The 20,359-nt window shown below is 47.3% G+C and overlaps 1 pseudogene; it reads right to left on the bottom strand.

Annotated features, from left to right (window-relative positions):
• Positions 1–1,363: 1,363 nt before the first annotated feature.
• On the bottom strand, positions 1,364–14,926 carry LOC124503869 (signal-regulatory protein beta-1-like; annotated as a pseudogene).
• Positions 14,927–20,359: the final 5,433 nt, after the last annotated feature.

Here is a 20,359-nt window from a genome sequence, read left to right on the forward strand (position 1 = left end):
TTATCTATTTATTGTGTCTGGTTGTAGTTCATTCACTTTTATTGCTGTATAATATTCCATTCTGGGATTGTACTAAATTACTTGCTCATTATTCTGTAGATGTGCATTTGGATTGTTCTCAGGTTTTTCTAATTTTAAATTTTTTTATTTTTTTGCTCTTATTCATTTTTGAGAGACAGAGGGAGACAGAACACAAGCAGAGGAGGGGCAGAGAGAGAGGGAGACACAGAATCCAAAGCAGGCTCCAGGCTCAGAGCTGTCAGCACAGAGCCCGACGCGGGGCTCAAACTCACAAGCTGTGAGATCATGACCTGAGCCGAAGTTGGACGCCTAACTGAGCCACCCAGGCGTCCCTCAGGTTTTTCTAATTTTAAACCGTGCTACCCCGTATGTATTTGAATATATCTCCTGGAGCACATGTGCAAGGGTTTCTTTGGGTATGTATAACTCGAGGGTGTAAATGGCAGGTTATGGGGTATGTGAATGTTCAAGTTCAAATTTTTCAAGCTGTTTTCCAAAGTAGCTCTGCTGATTTACATACCCATCAGCAACGTGGGAAAGACCCAGTTGCTTCTTTACTTTTTCTATTTGAATAGGGAAAAATGGCATCTCAGTGTGGTTTTGGTTTGGCCTTTCCCGATCACTAATGAGATTGGACATCTCTTCATAAGTGTATTGGCCGTAAATGTTTCCTTTAATACTATTTTAATGATGATGGGGCACCTGGGTGACTCAGTTGGTTAAGCTTCCAACTGTTTTTTTTTAATGTTTGTTTTTGAGAGACAGAGATAGTGTGTGAGTGGGGGAGGGGCAGAGAGAGAGGGAGACACAGAATCCGAAGCAGGCTCCAGGCTCTTAGCTGTCAGCACGGAGCCCGACGCAGGGCTTGAACTCATGGACTGCCAGAGCATGACCTGGGCCGGAGTCAGAGGCTTAACTGACTGAGCCACCCAGGCGTCCCATGAAGCTTCCAACGCTTGATTTCAGCTCACGATTCATGGGATCGAGTCCCGCGCTGGGCTCTCTGCTGACAGCTCAGAGCCTGCTGGGGATTCTCTCCCTCCCTCTCTCTCCGCCCTTCCCCCGCTTGTGCATGCACTCTCTCTCTCTCAAAATAAATAAACTTTACAAAAAATACCGTTTTAATGATGGAGCTGTAAAGGTTTCATGGCAGCTTGGGTGCCCGCAATGGGCTTTCCTGGAGGAGTCAGGGAGGGGCCTTCCGAACTGCAGGTAATGTGTTTCTCCCTGGGTAGGAGCTTGTTTTGCCGCTGCTGGGTTTCTTGCTCAGGGCCATGAACTTCATGCCCAGAATTTCCAGAGAAGCTTCTTTCCTTCATTGGATGTGAGAGTCTACCTCTCACTACTGACTTTCCCGGTCCAGGCTCTCACCTCCACCGGGAACTGTAGGAGACAGGGAGGGACAGCCAGCACCGGACAGGTCTCAGAAGGCTGCTGAGGCAGGAGAAGCTTTGGCAGTGGCTGCAGACGTCATGGCAAGTGCCTCTCCTGGGTCAGCACTCCTAAATGAAACAGGAGGGCACCGAGGATCCTACGTCACTGAGGAGGGCCTTGTGGTGCCCGTGACCTGCCGAGGAAGTGGGGAGCTGGGGCAAAGCCCTTGTTCTCAGACTTCGCCTTGGAGACCACCTTGAGAGTGTTGTCTCCAGACTAACTCTCCCTCCTTAAGTGTTCCCCCTGCCCGGACCAGGGCAGCCTGCATCTTTGTGCATCTTTAGACTGGAGCTGTGAGGGGCAGAGGGGACGGTTGATGGGACTGGGGTGTGACTCTTAGGGACGGTCTGGATTCAGCATGCCTTCAAGCTAGATGTGCAGCAGGAGTGCCGCGTGGCTTCTGCTCTCAGTGCCCCCTGTTGCCCTGGAATCTTCCCGCCCCCTGGAAGCCGTTTCTCTGTCTGAGGTTCCCTCTTAACTTGGAAGGGAATCTCCTCTTGAGGACACAGAAGATGCAAAGTACAGTCAGGGGAAACAACTTCCAGCTAAGCAGGATGAGGGTTCCGAAGAGGGAGCTGAATGTCTGGCATCTGGTGACGGAAAGATACCAGGATGAACCAGGCTTCCTGCTCCCACCGCTCAACCCCCGGACAGGCTCAGCCTCACCCCAGGCTCCGGGAGCAAGCCTGTACTTTGGGTTGAGGGAATCGCCTCGCCTCTCTGAGCCTCAGTTTCCTGATCTTTAAAATGGGGCTTATAACGTGTACCTTAGAACGTTTCTGTGTCAGATGAGAACTCCCAAACACGGTCCCTAGTAGGCCCTCAGTAATTGTTGAGCCTGAACAGCTTTTGAGAGGGTGGGTGGGAATGAGGGACGATAAGTCACTAAATCACAGGAAGATCTGGTGGACTGTGTGTGTGGTCAGGCACCAGCTGTGTGGCGAGAGCAAGACTTCCTGCTGTTTCGTGCCCAAGGCGGCAGCACCCTCTGAAGAGGTTGTCATAATCTGTTCGTCTCCAGCCAGGTGATTTGTACGACTCCAGGGTAAAACCTTTGCACGTGGCAGGTGAGGCTAGCCAGCTGGAGGCTTGGGACACGGTGTGCTGATACGGTCACTGTGGGTGTAAGTGAGACAATAGCCTTTCCTTCATTCCTTCCTTCCTTCACGCAAAAGAGGTTCAAGGAGCATCGCTATCCTTCTAGGCACTGCCCTTGGCTCTTGGGATACAGCCTTGAGCAAGACAGACATAGTCCCTGCCTCACGGAGCTCCTGCTCTGGTTGCGGGGAGGGGGGACAGGGAAGAAAAAGCAGTCACGTGACCCTCGGAGGGTTCTGAGAGCCTACACGGGGGCACCTGACCTGGTCCGGAGGTGGGGCAGGTTAGGCAAGAGTTTGTGGAAGAAGTGACCTTTGAGCAGAAATGTGAAGGGCGGATAGGCGTTAAACCACATATGGCGGATTGCGTTTTCCAAAAATGGCCATAGCAAGTCCCCGGATGCCTTCTAGAACCTCGCCACTCCCCACCAGAAGGGGAGCCTACTTTTTAAAAAAAGTTTGTTTGTTTGTTTGTTTGTTTATTTATTTATTTATTTAGGGAGAAAGACAGAGAAGGCGAGCATGAGAGCATGTGTGCGAGTAGGGGAGGGGCAGAGGGAGAGGCAGAGAGAGAGAGAACCCCAAGCCCTGACAGTGGGGAGCCTGACGTGGGACTTGAACTCACCAACCACAGGATCGTGACCTGTGCTGAAGACGGATGCTTAACCGACCAAGCCCACCAACCTCCCCCACCCCGAGAGACAAAACACTTGTAATATCTAGGGGTTCTGTTCTGCGCGACCATTTAAGTCTGTGATGAACAATTGGAGATACTAACTTTAAAATGTGTGATGTGGGTGCCTGGGTGGCTCAGTCAGTTACATGTCCGACTCTTGGTTTCCGCTTAGGTCATGCTCTCACGGTTTGTGAGTTCGAGCCCCACATTGGACTCTGTGTTACTGGTGCGGAGCCTGCAAAGGATTCTCTCTTTCTCTCCCTGTCTCTCTCTCTGTCCTTTGCCCACTCGCTCGCACACTCTCTCTCTCAAAACAGATAAGTAAGCTTAAAAAAATATATATGATGAACTACATAGTCCTTCACAGTTATCTCAAAAATGTTTTGAAGACTGCTGTTGAACATCCTGATAAGGATTTTATTTTATTTTTGCGAGAGCAGTGGTGAGCCACCAAGGGCTTTAAGCAAAGGAGGGACAAGATCTGGCTTCCTTTATAAAATGTCCTCAGCTGCTGGGGTTGGAGGGGATGGGCTGTTAAGGGTGATGGTGAGTATGAGAGAAGAGTCTGGGTGTCCAGGTAAGAGATGATGTTGCGAGGCGCCTGGGTGGCTCAGTGGGTTGAGCGTCCAACTTCAGCTCAGGTCATGATCTCACGGTTTGTGAGTTCAAGCCCCGCATCGGGCTCTGTGCTGACAGCTCAGAGCCTGGAGCCTGCTTCAGATTCTGTGTCTCCCTCTCTCTCTGCCCCTGCCCTGCTCACTCTCTGTCTCCGTCTCTCAAAAAATGAATAAACGTTAAAGAAGTATATATATATTAAAAAAAAAAAAAGATGATGTTGCCTTGAACTTGGGGATGAACATGGGCAGTGGCAGCAGAAAGAAATGGATGGGGTCAGAGAGATATGGGAAGTGAATTTGGTAGAACTTGGTGAGGGGTTGGGTGAGAACAGTTCCCTGGCTTGGACGACTGGGTTGATGGAGTGTCTCTTTATTGATATGGGGAAGGAGAAGGAGCCAGGGGTCTGGAGAAACTACAGAGAGCAGCACAATGCCATCTCTCAGATGACCGTGACCAAAGCACCTTCCTTGGGGAAGGGGGACACTACCTCCCTCTGGCATCTCTGTGCAGGGACTTTTACAGGACGGAGGTCTGACATGGTCATCCAGAGAGGTGTATTACTGGGTTCACCTCCCAGCTCGTGAACTTAAGAGCCACGTGACCTTGGACAAGTCATTTTACTTCCCTGGGCCTTGATTTCCTCATCTGCGTGAAGCAGGGACACTTAGCTTCTTTGGGATGCTCTAGGTGGAGGCTGGAATTCTGTTTCCAGGCTGGAACCCTCTGGTGGAGCAGAGGCAGATACTATTTAGGGAGGGAGGCATTTCAGAAACAAGGAGCTAGACTCTACGTTGGTGCCACAAATTGCCTCCAATGGAGGCGGTTTGCCGAGGAGATTGTGATGCCGTTAGTGGGTTTTCTCTTTGCTTCCCTTTGGCTGGAGCATACGGAGGAGGGCTGGGGCTCTGGAGCCCTGGGAGGGATGTGCTCAGCTGCAGGAGGTGAGTGGGACTCTGCCCTCTGAGGTCACTGGAGGGGGGGGCTGAAAGAGAGCGCAGACACCCCGGGGATGCCCTTGTGAAGGCCAGGCCGTGAACTTCGGAGCAGCGAGGGTGATGATTTCCTTCACCCCTCCTGCCGTATTTCTGCAAAGTCTGATTCAACCCTCGGTAATAGCTTTGTTTTTATGAAGTCGGAGCAAGAGTGGTGTAGCCTTGTCCGCACTGTCCCCTCCCCCGACTAGGGTGGGTTTGTTTGTTTGTTTATTTATTTATTTATTTATTTATTTATTTATTTATTTTCCGACTAGGGTGGGTTTAAGAAGCATGTTTCAAAAGTAGTGACTGGCAGCAAAGTGATGGTTGGTGGTTAGCAATGCAAGAGGGAGAAACTTCCTTGCTGTGGCTCGAAGCCCTGTGTGGTCTGGTCTCTGCTTGTCTCTCTCCCGCCTCTTCTTTCTCCCCCGCACCCTTCTCTTCACTAAGCCCCGGCCACATGGGCCTCCTCTCTGCTGTTCACCGTGTCTCGCTCCCCACCCCCGTCGCAGGGCCTGGGCACACCTGTTTCTTCTGCCTGGAAAACGCTCCGCCTTTTGCTTGGCTGACCCCCTTTCGTCTTTCATGCCATGGCTGAAACATCGCTTCGCCAAAAAGGCACTTCCTGAGCAAAGCAGACTTCTCCTGTTTTCGTCTGTGTTAACACTTAACTTCTTTCCCCCCGCAGCACACGTTACAAGTTAAAACTGTAAAGGTGTTGCGTCTCGTTGATGGGGCCTATGGGATTGTGAGCTTGGTGAAGCAGAACTAGGCCTGTTCTGTTTACCGTGGGATCCCCGGCACCTAGAATAACACTACCACGTAGCAGATGTTCGGTAAACACTCGTCGAATGGCACGAATGAACCTCTTCCTCCCGAACACAATAGGGCAGAGGGAGCTCTGAAAGAGAAGGACCTGACAATGGCGTCACGCAGGGAGAATGGTCGTATAAGATAGGGAACCTTGTACCCGTCTCATGAGGGGTTTGGTGAAGAATAACCGAGATGATGCAGGTGGAGTAGTCCAGACAGGGAACATGACATAGTCACCCACGGTTGGCCATTTGGGTGGGTGGGTGGGACCCTTACCTCGGAGGAATTTGGAGATGTTCACGTGCCTTCTGAGGGGGCTCCGCAGTGTGCTGTGAGCCACTTGGCAGGTGATCTGGGAGTGGAATGAGGATAAGTCAAGGGTCACCAGGGCAGCGCTGACAAGGGTGCAGGATGAAGCATCTTCAGGCAGGAAGATGAGGGTCTCCAGGGCCCGAAGCTCCACGCCATCTTGAAACCATTTCAGATGTATATTTTTGGGAAAGAAGCCAGTTGATGTGCAGGTGAGATTCACTCTCTGGTCTGGGCCGACCCTGCTGGAGGGGCCAGAAATCTCCGGAAGAGAGGGCTTCACTCTGAGCAAGGCAAAGTTGAGGGAGAAGAGGAGAAACGAAGATGGCAAGTTACTCTCCGGTGTGATACCCCTGCTTAAGGTTCACCCAGCTAGTCTTACCCCCCATCTCTCCTCTCCAGTTTTCTCTTCTGCGTAAGTTTTATTGTGACACGTCTTAACATGGCAGCTTGCCAACTGGCCTCGCTGATTGCTTCTCCACCCTTCCAGTCTGCGCTCGGACACCAGACCATGGTGATCAGAACTTGTCATTCCCCATCCTCTGCCTTATCTCCCCTCCTTCCCAAAGTACATTGTTTTAAAAAGTCATATCAGGTAAATAATTAAAAACACATCCCTTGCATGCAGGAGTGCTGTTTCGAAGGGGCACATGCACCCCCATGTTTATAGCAGCACTATCGACAATAGCCAAAGGATGGAAAGAGCCCAAACGTCCATCGATGGATGAATGGATAAAGAAGGAGTGGTATATCTATACAATAGAGGATTACTCGGCAATCAAAAAGAATGGAATCTTGCCATTTGCAACGACGTGGGTGGAACTGGAGGGTATTAATGCGAAGCGAAATTAGAGGAAGACGAATATCCTATGACATCACTCGTATGAGGACTTTAAGACACAGAACAGATGAACACAAGGGAAGGGAAGCAAAAATCATATAAAAACAGGGAGGGGGACGAAACATAAGAGACTCTTCAATATGGAGAACAAACAAAGGGTTACTGGGGGGGTTGTGAGACAGGGGGTGGGCTGAATGGGTAGGGGGCATTAAGGAATCTGCTCCTGAGATCCCTGTGGCACTATATGCTAACTAACCTGGATGTAAATTAAAAAAATAAATAAATTACAAAAAACCGAAACAAAACACATTCCTTGCTTCCTCTCCTGGAAAAAAATTACAGATCAACCACTTTTAACTATTTCAGTTGATCCTTTGGGCATTTCTGTGTTTCTAAATAACATGTTTATACAATTATTTCTCTGTTTTTCAATTTTATATATTATGGATAGACCTTCTACTATGGAAGATAATGGTTTAGCTCTCTTACATCTCCCTCTACCTGCCATTCACACTTCCTTTCCTTATGTCCTCCTATCATAGACACATTAAAATCATTTACCAGTATCAGCCTTTATATTTCTATGATCAAAGGAGCATTGTTCACAACGGGGCCATTTCATATATATCATGATTACCTTTTCTTTCTTGTACAGCTTTTTGTTTTCCCAGGAGTTTTAATCTCTCTTCTTTAAAGTTTTTATTTATTTATTTTTTATTAAAAAAAATTTTTTTTAATGTTTACTTCTGAGAGAGAGAGAGAGAGACAGAGTGTGAGCAGGGGAGGGGCAGAGAGAGAGGGAGACACAGAATCTGAAACACACTCCAGGCTCTGAACTGTCAGCACAGAGCCCAATGCGGGGCTCGAACCCGCAAATAGTGAGATCACGACCTGAGCCAAAGTCGGACGCTTAACTGACTGAGCCACCCAGGCGCCCCATAAAGTTTTTATTTATTTAAGTAATCTCTGTACCCAACGTGGGGCTCAAACTCATGACCCAGAGACCAAGAGTCACAGCTCTTCCCACTGAACCAGCCAGGCACCCCTAATCGTCTCGTTCTTTTCATTTGCATAATTTTTATGAACCTGTGACAAATTCATCCCTAAAGTCTCTGCCAGATAAGTATAACTCCTCCCAGTAAGTCTGACGCTGCTAAGTACTGGAGTGAACTTCAGTTTAGGGCACGTGAACACTTGGGAGTGGACAAAGACTTTTCAGGGAGTTTATGCGTTTGGGTTAAAAAAAAAAAAGCCCTTTGTGGGACACCTGTGTGGCTCAGTCAGTGAAGCGCCCAACTCTTGGTTTGGGCTCAGGTCACGATCTCACGGTTCGTGAGTTTGAGGACCGCATTGGGCTCTGCGCTGACAGTCCGGAGCCTTCTTGGGATCCTCTGTCTCCCTCTCTCTCTGCCCCTCCCCTGCTTGTGCACACGTGTGCACTCTCCCTCTAATATAAAAAAAAACATTAAAAAAAATAGAAATTACTCATCATGGGACTTTAACAATGATCAACAAATGTTTTACCTGTATTTGTACCATCCACTGCATTAGTTTAAAGAAAATACTAGACACTCTGCCATTTCATTCACAACTACCTCAGCAGGTATACCTAAGACTTAAGAATTTGTTTTTAAACATAATAAAAATCCCATTATTATACTTACAATTTAATAATTCCATTGTATTATCTAATACTTGTCAGCGTTCAAATTTTCTGCTTGTCTGACAAATACCATGTTAAATTTTTTTTTTCAACGTTTATTTATTTTTGGGACAGAGAGAGACAGAGCATGAACGGGGGAGGGGCAGAGAGAGAGGGAGACACAGAATCGGAAACAGGCTCCAGGCTCCGAGCCATCAGCCCAGAGCCCGACTCGGGGCTCGAACTCCCGGACCGCGAGATCATGACCTGGCTGAAGTCGGACGCTTAACCGACTGTGCCACCCAGGCGCCCCTGACAAATACCATTTTATAACTGGCTTGTTTGACTCGGGATGCAACCAAGATCCGGATTTATGTTTTGTTTCTATGTCTTCTCTTTTCTTTTTCTATTTCTTTTTCTTTAGCAGGCTCCATGCCCAACGAGGAGCTTGAACTCACGACCCTGAAGATCAAGAGTTCACATGCTCTACTGACTGAGCCAGCCAGGAACCCCTTGCTATGCCCCTTTTTCCTTTTTTTAAAAATGCTTATTTTTTACTCTGAGAGAGTTCTGAGAGAGAGAGAGAGAAAGAGAGGGGGAACACGAGCTGCCAGTGCAGAGCCCAAGGCAGGGCTTGATCTCATGACCATGAGATTGGACAGTCAACTAGCTGAGCCACTCAGGTGTCCATACATCTCCTTTTCTGAAAGAATATCCCTTCCCTTTTGTTTTTCTTCACATTTATTTGTTGAAAAAGACCAAGTCTGCAGAAAAAAACCTGCAGAATTTTCCACATTCTGTCTTATATTCCTGTGGTATCATTTGACATGATCCTCTCTCCCCTGTATCGCCTATAGTTGTAGCTAAAGGATCTAGTTGATTAGAACCAGGTTCATCATTTTGGCAAGAATACTTCATAGGTGGTGACAACTTCCTTAATGCATTTCATTAGGAGCCATGGACTATCTGGCTGTCTCTCTGTTTATGGTGTTCAGGTTGACTAGTGGGATTCGGTGTTGTCAGGGTGATCCGTTATGAATTCTCCACCAGCCTTTAGCCCAGTGTCTTTAACAACCGTAGATTATTGCTGTCTAGCTCCGTCATGCCATCAGTCACCAGGGGTTGCACACTGGTGACGGCCTACATCTGAGAATTATGTTCTGTATCGTTTCTCGTAGCTTCCCATTTGATTAAGCTCCATTTGCCCACAGTGGTGGTGGGCTTAATGACATGCCCTTCATTGACGGTCTGACCTCACCATTCCCTTCCTAATTTGTGTATCCTCTCATTTTTCTTGATTGGCTACGTGGCTAGGAGTTTATAAATATTACTGATTTTTTTCAAAGAACCAGCTTTTGATTTTATTGATTTTTCTCTCAGTTTTCCATTTTCTATTTCAGATTTCTGCTTTCTTTTTCATTATTTCCTCTCTTCTGGTTACTTTGGGTTTCACTCATTGTTCTTGTTCTAATTTTTAAGGTTGCTGACTTGAAACTTTTCTTCTGTCCTAATGTAGGCATTTTAGTGCTATAAATTGCCCCCTGAGTACAGTTTTAGCTTCATCCCACAAACTTGGTATGTTGTACTTTCATGTTCGTTCGGTTTAGAATGCTCTCTCATTTTCCATTTATTTCTTCTTTGGTAGCACATTATTCAGAAGTGTGTCATTTTGTTTCCAAATGTCTGGGGATTTCCCAGAGATCATTTTGTTTATTATCAATATAATTCCAGTGAGAACACATCTTGCATGACTTGGCTCATTTTAAATTTCCTGAGACAATTTACAGCCCAGGATATCGTGCATCTTGGTAAATGTTCCCTTTGTACTTGAAAAGAATGTGTTTTCTGCTGTTTTGGGGTAGAGTGTTCTATAACTGTCCGCTCAAATTGTTTTATAAAGCTGTTCAAGTCTTCTACATACTTCTTGATTTTCTGCCTACTTGTTTTGCCAATTATTGGAAGAGGAGTGTTGAAATTTGAGACTATTATTGGGTACATAAACAATTAGGGTTGTTGTATTATCTCATTTAAAAATGCTTTAAAGATGTTTCTTCATTATCTTCTGGCTTATATCGTTTTTCAGTGAGAACTCTGTCAGATTCATCTTTGATCCTTTGTATCAATATTACCTTTTTCCTCTGGTTGCTTTTAAGATCTTGTCTTTATTACTGATTTTATGCAATTTGAATATGATGCATTTCGGTGTCGTTTTCTTCATGTTTCTTGTGCTTGGAGTTCACTGAGCTTTTTGGATCCATGAGCTCATATTTTTCATCATATCTAGAAAAAAATGGACCCATTATTTCTTCAAATGCTCTTTCTGTCTCTTTCTTTCTTCAGATTCCGTAATACATATTTATTAGGCCACCTGGCGGTTTTGCACAGCCGACCGATGCTCTGTTTATCTTTTTTCACTCTTTGACCTTTTTGTGTATAATTTTGAATGGTTTCTATTGCCGTATTTTAAGTTCATTAATTTTTTTCAGTTCATTAACTTTTTTATCTGCCATTAATCCCATCCAGTGTGTATTTTTCACCCTAGGCATTGAAGTTTTCATCTCTAAAAGTGCAATATGGATCTTTGAAAATATTTTCCATGCCTCTACTTCACATATTCAGTCTTTCCTCTATTTGACCACACATGGCGTGGTTATACTAACTGTAATGTCCTTGCGTACTAATCCTGTCTCTGTCTTTTCAGGTTAGGTCTGAAATGATTGATTCACCTTATTAATGTATTTTCCTGCTTCTTTCCTTCTTGCTTAAAATTTTTATTGAAGTATAGTTGACATACAATGTTATTTTAGTTTCAGATGTACAACATAGTGATCCCACAATTCTGTATTTTATTTTGTATTTATTACCACGATAGCCGTAGTGACCATCTGTCAGCTTGGTAACTTTTTATTGCAATTTTTAAGGTTCTGAACTGAAACTTTTCTTCTGTCCTAATGTAGGCATTTTTAGTGCTATAAATTGCCCCCTAAGTACGGTTTTAGCTTCATCCCACAAATTTAGTGTGTTGTGAATTTTACTTTGTTTGGTGTTAGATATTTTGTAATCCTATACATATGTTTGAACTTGTCTGGGGACATGGCTAAATTATCTGGAAATGGTTTGAGGTTTTCATGTGTTGTATTTAAACTGTTGTATTTAAGTTTACAGGATCACAGTGTCATTTGGTTTAGGGCTATTTTTTTTTTTTTAACCTCTTACTGAGGCAGACCCTTTCTGCATACTCTACTAGATGCCCCACGAATTACAGGGTTTTTCACTCAGGTTGGTGGGAACAGGCACCATTCTTGGCCTTGTGTGAGCTCCAGGGATATCTCCCCTTGAGGCCATGCACATGAACTCATGTACGTCTATGTTCTCATGAACATTCTCTTCAGTACACAGCCAGATACTCAAGATCTTTGGAGTTCTCTCTCTGTGTAGCTTTCTCATCTTTGGTGCTCTACTCTGAAAACTCCAGCCATTTTGCCCTCCTTGGACTTCTAGCTCCTTCTGTTAACTTGGGGAGACTGCCAATACCCATCTGAGTTCTCTCTTACTGAATGGTGGCATGGAAGCTTTCTCAGAGAGTAAGCTGGAGGCAACCTTGGGTTTCACGTTTGTTTCTCATCTCTCAGGGATCATTGTCTGTTGTTGCCTGATGTCCAATGTTTTTTTTTTTTAAAGTTTATTTATTTATTTTGAGAAAGAGAGAGAGAAAAAGCAGGGGAAGGGCAAAAAGAGGGGGAGAGAGAGAATCCAAGCAGGCTCCACCCTGTCAGTGCAGAGCCCAACTCGGGGCTCGATCTCATGAACTGTGAGATCATGACCTCAGCTGAAATCAAGAGTCAGATGCTTAACCGACTGAGCCACCCAGGCACCCCTCATGTCCAGTGTCTTGCCAACCATTGTTTCCTATAGTTTGCCCAGATTTCTCGTGGGCAAATAAATCCAGTCCCTATCACCATTTTGGTAGAAGATACCCTAAGTATTCAATTTGCCCTAGGTATTCAACTCTGCCTTGACACAGGCCTAACAAAGGGGGAGCCTTGGGCTAAGAGCCGGGAGCTTGTGATTTGTCTTAGAACAACGGGCTGGGTTTTCAGGGATCTGGACTTACCATGCACAAACACCCTGGTGCCTGGTCCGGATTTTAACTCCACATCAAGGGTCCCTTTCTGGAACTTCACACAGTAGTAGGTACCGGCCTCTGCTGGGGCGATGTTACTGATGCGGATGGAAAAGTCCAGGTTGTTTCTCCTTGTGGCGTCTGAAACATTTGTTACTTCGGGGGGAGTCGGGGTCTCCCCCTCTAAAACTGAAGATTGACTCCCGGCCTGGCCCTGTCCCCCTGAACCACTCGACCTTCCCAGTGGGGATCAGCGAGGTCACGGTGCAGTGAAGAGTGACCGCCTCTCCGGCTGCCGCAGACACCGACTTCTCGGGCTGGATCACCTGCAGTTCCGCCTCACCTGCCACACCTGGAGGGAAAACACGGCAGTTCCAGGTCCCCTGCCTGGCCCCGGGGACTTGTCTTGTAGCTTTGTTGTGGGACTAGAACTGGAGACTTTGAAGAACACTCAGGACTGTTGTCTGGACAGCCCAGAGTCTGTGGAATCAGGCTGATGTGGGTTCAAGGCCTGACAACAGCACCAGACAAGCTTGTCGCTTGGGGGAAGTCCCTCTCTCTGGTTTCAGTTTCCTCTCTGTCAAGCAGGAGGGATCATCCCTTTCCCTATTAGTGCAGCGATATTTATTTATTTATTTATTTATTTAATTTTTTTAACGTTTATTTATTTTTGAGACAGAGAGAGACAGAGCATGAACAGGGGAGGGGCAGAGAGAGAGAGGGAGACACAGAATCTGAAACGGGCTCCAGGCTCCGAGCTGTCAGCACAGAGCCCGACGGGGGGCTCGAACTCACGGACCGTGAGATCATGACCTCAGCCGAAGTCGGACGCTAACCGACTGAGCCACCCAGGCGCCCCAGTGTGGTGATTTTTAAATGAAGACATGGGTTGTCAAGGACTCGGAGTGAGTGCTGTAATGGCCAGAATCAGCAGAACCGTTTTTACGTGCTCCTACTTGCATTCACTAAACCCTGGAAGGATTCGACAGTGAGTTTCCATAGACCCTTCTGCATGCCAGGCATCATTCTAAGCACGTAAGTACATGAACTAGCTCCTGGAACTCCCACCACTACTCTGGGAGAATGGCAGTATTGTTTGTCCCTGTTTCCAGACAAGACAGTGGAGGCACAGGGAAGATCATAACTTGTCCCAGGTCAAACAGGGTATAAGTGATGAACTTGGATTTGAACCCTGGCAGGTCGGTTTCAAAAACTATCTGTGCTTTGGGGCGCCTGGGTGGCTCAGTCGGTGAAGCGTCCGACTTCGGCTCAGGTCATGATCTCACGGTTCGTGGATTCGAGCCCCGCGTCGGGCTCAGAGCCTGGAGCCTGCTTTGGATTCTGTGTCTCCCTCTCTCTCTGCCCCTCCTCCACTTGTGCTCTGTCTCTGTCTCTCTCTCTCAAAAATAAACATTAAAAAAAAAAAAGATTTATTAAAAAAAACCAAACAACCTGCGCTTTTAACCACTTCGCTGAACAGCGTTTTGACTGAGCTCTCAACCCGCCAGGAGGAGAAGGGGTGCTTTGCCTGTCTGCTGAGTGTGGGGGTCAGCTCTGGGGAGAAGGGAGTGGGCAGGCAGGATTAACTCCCACATCAAGAATATAACTTCAGGGGATTCAGTCAGCTGAGCCTCAACTCTTGATTTTGGCTCAGGTCATGATCCCAGGGTCAAGAGATCGACCGTTACACATATTAAATATATATGCGTATATATTTTATTTTAGGATGCTGAGATTTTGGGAGACTTAGTAGTCTACAAAGTACCATTTACCAGTTTTCTAACAGTTCTGCATGGCATGTGGAGTCCTTGTGATCGATCGATCTGTCTATCTATCTATCTATCTATCTATCTATCTATCATCATTTCCATCTTAATTAGGGCAGCCCTGAGTCCCGGGTTCTAGGATTTTCAGCAGGAGTCAGATGCTGCACTGTCAACTCCCCCCTCAGGGTGGCACCAGGTCCTGCAGGTCAAGCTGCAGGGGGTCATGGAGCCTTCACAGTGTGACAAGAGTGTGGGAAGGGAGGAGGGGTGGGAACCCCGGTCATTGAGAAATGTCATGTGGGGTAAATCCTGCCTGGACCTCCATGGGAGAGGAAAGTGCCCCTCCAAGTAATGAGCATTCTGGGCGGGGGAGGAGGGGGGGGAGTACGGTATGTTTGGGAGATGCTTCCTGTAAAAGAAAACATTTAGAGAAATGTCTTAAGGAGGAAGAGTCGGTGAAGAAAGAGGGTCTGGAACAGAGGTCCATCTGCCCCCCTGCCAGTGAGGGATCAGGTGAGCATCCTTGCATGGTGGCCCCCGAGGATGGCCCTCACCCGTGAGGCCCAGCAGCAGAGGCAGCAGCAGGCGGGGTGGGGAGGCAGGTGCGGGCATGGTGGTGGCCCGGAGCCTGGTCTGTCTGAGTGTCGTCCTGGAGAGGCCCCTGGGACTCTGCTCTGCAGTGGGAGGGGAAGCCTGGACTCCCTCACATAAGAGGAAATGACCGTGATGGGTGGAACGAGCTGTGGGATTTTGACCATTTCTGCTTCTGGATTGTGAAATAGGAATCAGACTCAGCTAAGAAATTACTGCTATAGGGGCACCTGGGTGCCTCAGTCAGTCGAGCGTCCGACTTCGGCTCAGGTCATGATCTCGCGGTCTGTGAGTTCGAGCCCCTCGTCGGGCTCTGGGCTGATGGCTCAGAGCCTGGAGGCTGCTTCGGATTCTGTGTCTCCCTCTCTCCTCCCCCGCTCATGCTCTGTCTCTCTCTCTCTGTCAAAAATAAGTAAAACATTAAAAAAAATTAAAAAAAAAAAGAAATTACTGCTATAAGGCTCCCAAGATGCTTGGAGAGTTACAGCAGGCTCCCTCAGTGCTGAGGCTGTGCCCCTTGGCTGCCTCACTCCATGTCAGAGGCCCTGCAGGCTCTTCCTTGTCCGGCAGCCCCAGGCACACGGTCTACCGGAGTCTTCGAGAACGTTCTAACAAACCGGGCTCAGATGAACTGCCCAGCTGACCAGGAGGCAGGGTTCTGGGAATGGGGCCTCCAGGGCGTGGGGCCCACTCCGGAGGGGTCAGTGGTAAAAATGTGCCACATCTGATGGGCACCCCTGAGAGTACTCTTGCAGGGAGAGTGGCTTTGGGTGAACAAGGAGTTAGGTCTTTGGAGGGGAGGATGGCTTCTGTTCTAGAGGGTGGAGAAGGGACTTCAGCAGGTTCATCCTGCAGGAACAGCAACACGCCCCACACCCAGGAAGAAGAGGGGTGCGTCTTCTGTCTGCCCGGCTCTGGGGCCAGTTCTGGGCAGAGCGAGCGCATGAGCAGGAGGAACCCCCGCATTGAAAATGCTTTTCTCTTGAGCAGCAACGGCCAGCACAGAAGATTGTGTCCAGAGCCCGAGAAGACGTGAGCTCCTCACATCCACGGCCCCCCACTCCAGACACTGCCTTCTGTGACTCAGTTTCCCCACTCTTCCCGACCCTTGCCTCCATCCCAGCAGCCGACTGCATGTTGGTGATACGAAATAGCAGAACGAAAGAGGAAGTCAGAGATGGGATTAGATGGCTCTGTCACAGGATGAGTTTTCTCTTCCCTTGAGATGCTATTATTCTTCTAGCTGTTTGGTTTCTTTTTCCCCCTGGGAGAGCTTGACTGTGAGAACCTTGACAAGGCATTGGCCAGAGTGTTCCCTTTAGCATCCATTATTCTAACCCACTTCCTCTTTTCAACGGTGACAGGTTGTAGTTCCCAGAGCTGACTGTAGCAACATCCCCTTCCTCCTGCTCTTTGACTCGCCTTCCATTGAGAAGTGGGTAAATATCCCTCCCCCTGAATCTGGGCAGGCTTGTGATGACGATACAGGTCACGTGAGGCAACTTCCCAGGCTAGACCGTAAAACTCCCCTGTGCTTCTACCCTGCTCTCTTGGCATGTCCCTGTTTGGAATCTTGCCTCTGGACTATGAGGAAGCCCAAACTAGCACAACACAGAGGTCACACAGTAGGGACACATGTAGGGGTTCCAGCTGAAAGCCCAGCTGAGGATCCAGCCAGTAGCCAGCGTCAGTCATTAAACATGTAAACGAAGAAGCTTCTGAATGACTCCAGACCCTGCCTGTTGTCTCCCCTAGCTGAGTGTTCCTAGCTGAGGCCCCAGACGTCGTACAGAGGAGACAAAGCCATTCTTGTGCCCCGTCTGAATTTCTGACCCACAGTGTCACTAATCATAATGAAGTGGTTATATACTGCCCCTAAGTTTTGGGGGTGGTTTGTTACACAGCAGTTGTGACTCCAACGCGACCCTTGGCCACCTTGTTCTCCATCTCCACTCATTAGTGTCCACCTCCTTTACTGGGCTTGGTGATCCTTGCTGGCAGGGACCATTGAATGCGGCCTGAGGAGATAGGCTTAGGGCGCAGAAGGACTTCGGTTGGAATCCTGGGCCCACCTGGTCCCTGTAGGACCATGGCCAAGTCATCTACGTGCCTGGATCGTACCGCTTAGCACCTGTAAACCGTTCTCATCACCACCTCCCCATCAGGCTCCCCACCTGTGTCCCCCTTTCAGTGTCTGATGTCCCCAGTGAGCCAGTTAGTCTAGTGGAGACCTTGGTGTTATTTTTGACAACTGCTTTCAACCTCTCCCCCCAATCCCCACATCCTTTCATCTAAATACATCTTAAATCCTCCTGTGCCTGTCTCTTCACTCTCACCTCTGCTTGGCTAGCCTGTCATTTTGCCTCCCCCCCCCCTTTATTTCCGTTGTGCCGTGGTCTTCTCCTCACACCGAAGCCAGGGTGCTACTTTTTAAACAAGGCATCTGCTCGTGTCATTCTCATTAAATGGCTGCTCAGGGCTCTTATGGTAAAAGGAGACCGTGCCTGACCGATCTAACTGCTTTGCTGGCCTCACCTCCTACCCCTTCACTCCTGTGTGGGCTCAACCGTGTTGGCCTTTCACCATGAGTCAGGTGCCCTACTTCTCCTCTTCCATGTACTGGGGATGCCCCCCCCCTTCTTCTCGTTACTGATAAACCTAGAGCACCCTGAAGTACCTATCAGGGTCTGTCATCATGTATTGATTTTAACTGTCTCGCCCACGAGAGCATATGCCTCAGTGAGAACAGGGGTTGGGGTCTGCTCTGTCTTCCACTGCAAATATTCAACAGATGTTTTGAAACTCAGGAGGGAACGGCTAGTAGATTCATGGTAAATGTGTGCTCAGTGACCCCACGTGTCAGCCACCGTAGACCCGGAAGCAGTAGACCTGTAGGACCCCCCACCTTCCGTGGCGTCTCACAGCCGCCTTCTCGTCCCTTTGTTCCTTCGTGGGCTCCTCCATCCTTGGAATCCCTTGGAACCTGACACTCATTAAGTAAACCACAGTGATGGCATCACAGCTACCTCCTTCTTGACCCCACTTGGTCAGGGCTGGGCTCTCCTCTTGGTAGTGGAAGCTCCCCTGGGTGGATGTTATCAGGGAATAAAAAGGCAGACGTCTTGGGTCTCTATGTTGGTGCCTGGCTCCAAGCTCTCTACCTGAGCATTCGTAGGTATCGCAGAAAGGAAAGGGGATAATCCTCATGCCTATGGGGTAGAATACGTTTTGGGGATATTATCATGGAATACCCCCACCAAACATTTTCATGCAACATGTATACAGACCATTCCCCCAAACTCGTACTAGGATTAGACCATGAGATTCAGGCACCATTACTAAGGGTGAGGGTGACACAGGTGAGAACAGAGAGGTGGTTGAATTCCTGGATGGGTCTTTTATTTGTTTATTTTTATTTTTTAACTTTTTTTTAACGTTTATTTATTATTGAGAGACAGAGAGACACAGAGCATGAGCAGGGGAGGGGCCAAGAGATGGAAAGACACAGAATCCAAAGCAGGCTCCAGGCTCCGAGCTGTCAGCCCAGAGCCCGACGTGGGGCTCGAACCCACAAACCGCGAGATCATGACCTGAGCCGATGTCGGATGCTTAACGGACTGAGCCACCCAGGCGCCCCTGGGTGGGTCCTTTAAACTCAAAGCCAAGGCAGTAGACTATAGAGCTAAGGCTTTTGAATGTGAGAAACAACTGGCTTGTAGAGAAAAGTTTTTAATTTCCAACTGTTTTACATTGAAAAAAGTAACCAAAGTTCTTTTTTAAAAATTTATTTTTTAATTTCCATCTAAGTTATTTAGCATACGGTGCAGCAATGATTTTAGGAGCAGATTCCTTACTGCCCCTTACCCATGTAGCCCATCCCCCCACCCACAACCCCTCCAGCAACCCTCTGTTTGTTCTCCATATTTAAGAGTCTCTTCTGTTTTGTCCCCCTCCCTGTTTTTATATTATTTTTGTTTCCCTTCCCTTATGTTCATCTGATTTGTGTCTTAAACTCCTCATATGAGTGAAGCCGTATGATATTTGTCTTTCTCTGACTGACTCATTTAACTTAGCATAATACCCTCCAGTTCCATCCACGTCGTTGCAAATGGCAAGATTTCACTCTTTTTGATTGCCGAGTAATACTTCATTGTATATATATACCACATCTTCTTTATCCATTCATCCATCGATGGACATTTGGGCTCTTTCCATACTTTGGCTATGTGGATGCTATAAACATGGGGGTGTATGTGTCCCTTTGAAACAGCACAACTGTATCCTGTGGATAAATGCCTAGTAGTGCAATTGCTGGGTCGTAAGGTCGTTCTATTTTTAGTTTTTTGAGGAACCTCCATACTGTTTTCCAGAGTGGCTGCACCAGTTTGCATTCCCACCAGCAGTGCAAAAGAGATCCTCTTTCTCTGCATCCTCGCCAACATCTGTTGTTGCCTGCGTTGTTAATGTTAGCCATTCTGACAGGTGTGAGGTGGTATCTCATTGTGGTTTTGATTTGTATTTCCCTGATGAGGAGTGATGTGGAACATTTTTTCATGTGTCGGTTGGCCATCTGGATGTCTTCTTTGGAGAAGTGTCTATTCATGTCTTTTGGCCATTTCTTCACTGGATTATTTGTTTTTGGGTGTTGAGTTTGATAAGTTCTTTATAGATTTTGGATACTAACCCTTTATCTGATATGTTCTTCTTCCATTCTGTCAGTTGCCTTTTAGTTTTGCTGATTGCTTCCTTCGCTGTGCAGAAGCTTTTTATTTTGATGAGGTCCCATAGTTCATTTTTGCTTTTGTTTCCCTTGCCTCTGGAGACATGTTGAGTAAGAAGTTGCTGAGGCCAAGGTCAAAGAGGTTTTTGCCCGCTTTCTCCTCTAGGATTTTGATGGCTCCCTGTCTTATGTTTAGGTCTTTCATCCATTTTGAGTTTATTTTTGTGTAGGGTGTAAGAAAGTGGTCCAAGTTCATTTTTCTGCATACCGCTCTCCAGTTTTCCCAGCACCATTTGCTGAAGAGACTGTCTTTGTTCCATTGGATATTCTTTCCTGCTTTGTCAAAGATTAGTTGGCCATACATTTGTGGGTCCATTTCTGGGTTTTCTATTCTGTTCCTTTGGTCTGAGTGTCTGTTCTTGTGCCAGTACCATACTGTCTTGATGATTACAGCTTTGTAATCATCATTTTGAAGTCCAGGATTGTGATGCCTCCAGCTTTGGTTTTCTTTTTCAACATTGCTTTGGCTATTCGGGGTCTTTCCTGGTTCCATCCCAATTTTAGGATTGTTCTAGCTCTGTGAAGGATGCTGGTGTTATTTTGATAAGGATTGTATCAGATATGTAGATTGCTTTGGGTAGTATTAACATTTTAACAATATTTGTTCTTCCTTTCCAGGAGCATGGAATGTTTTTCCATTTTTTTGTGTGTCTTCTTCAATTTCTTTCATAAGC

Source organism: Lynx rufus, unplaced genomic scaffold (assembly GCF_022079265.1).
Source record: "Lynx rufus isolate CCGP_SWC_20201006 ecotype Redwood Valley unplaced genomic scaffold, mLynRuf1.p SCAF_8, whole genome shotgun sequence".
In the NCBI taxonomy this organism is placed as follows: Eukaryota; Metazoa; Chordata; class Mammalia; order Carnivora; family Felidae; genus Lynx; species Lynx rufus.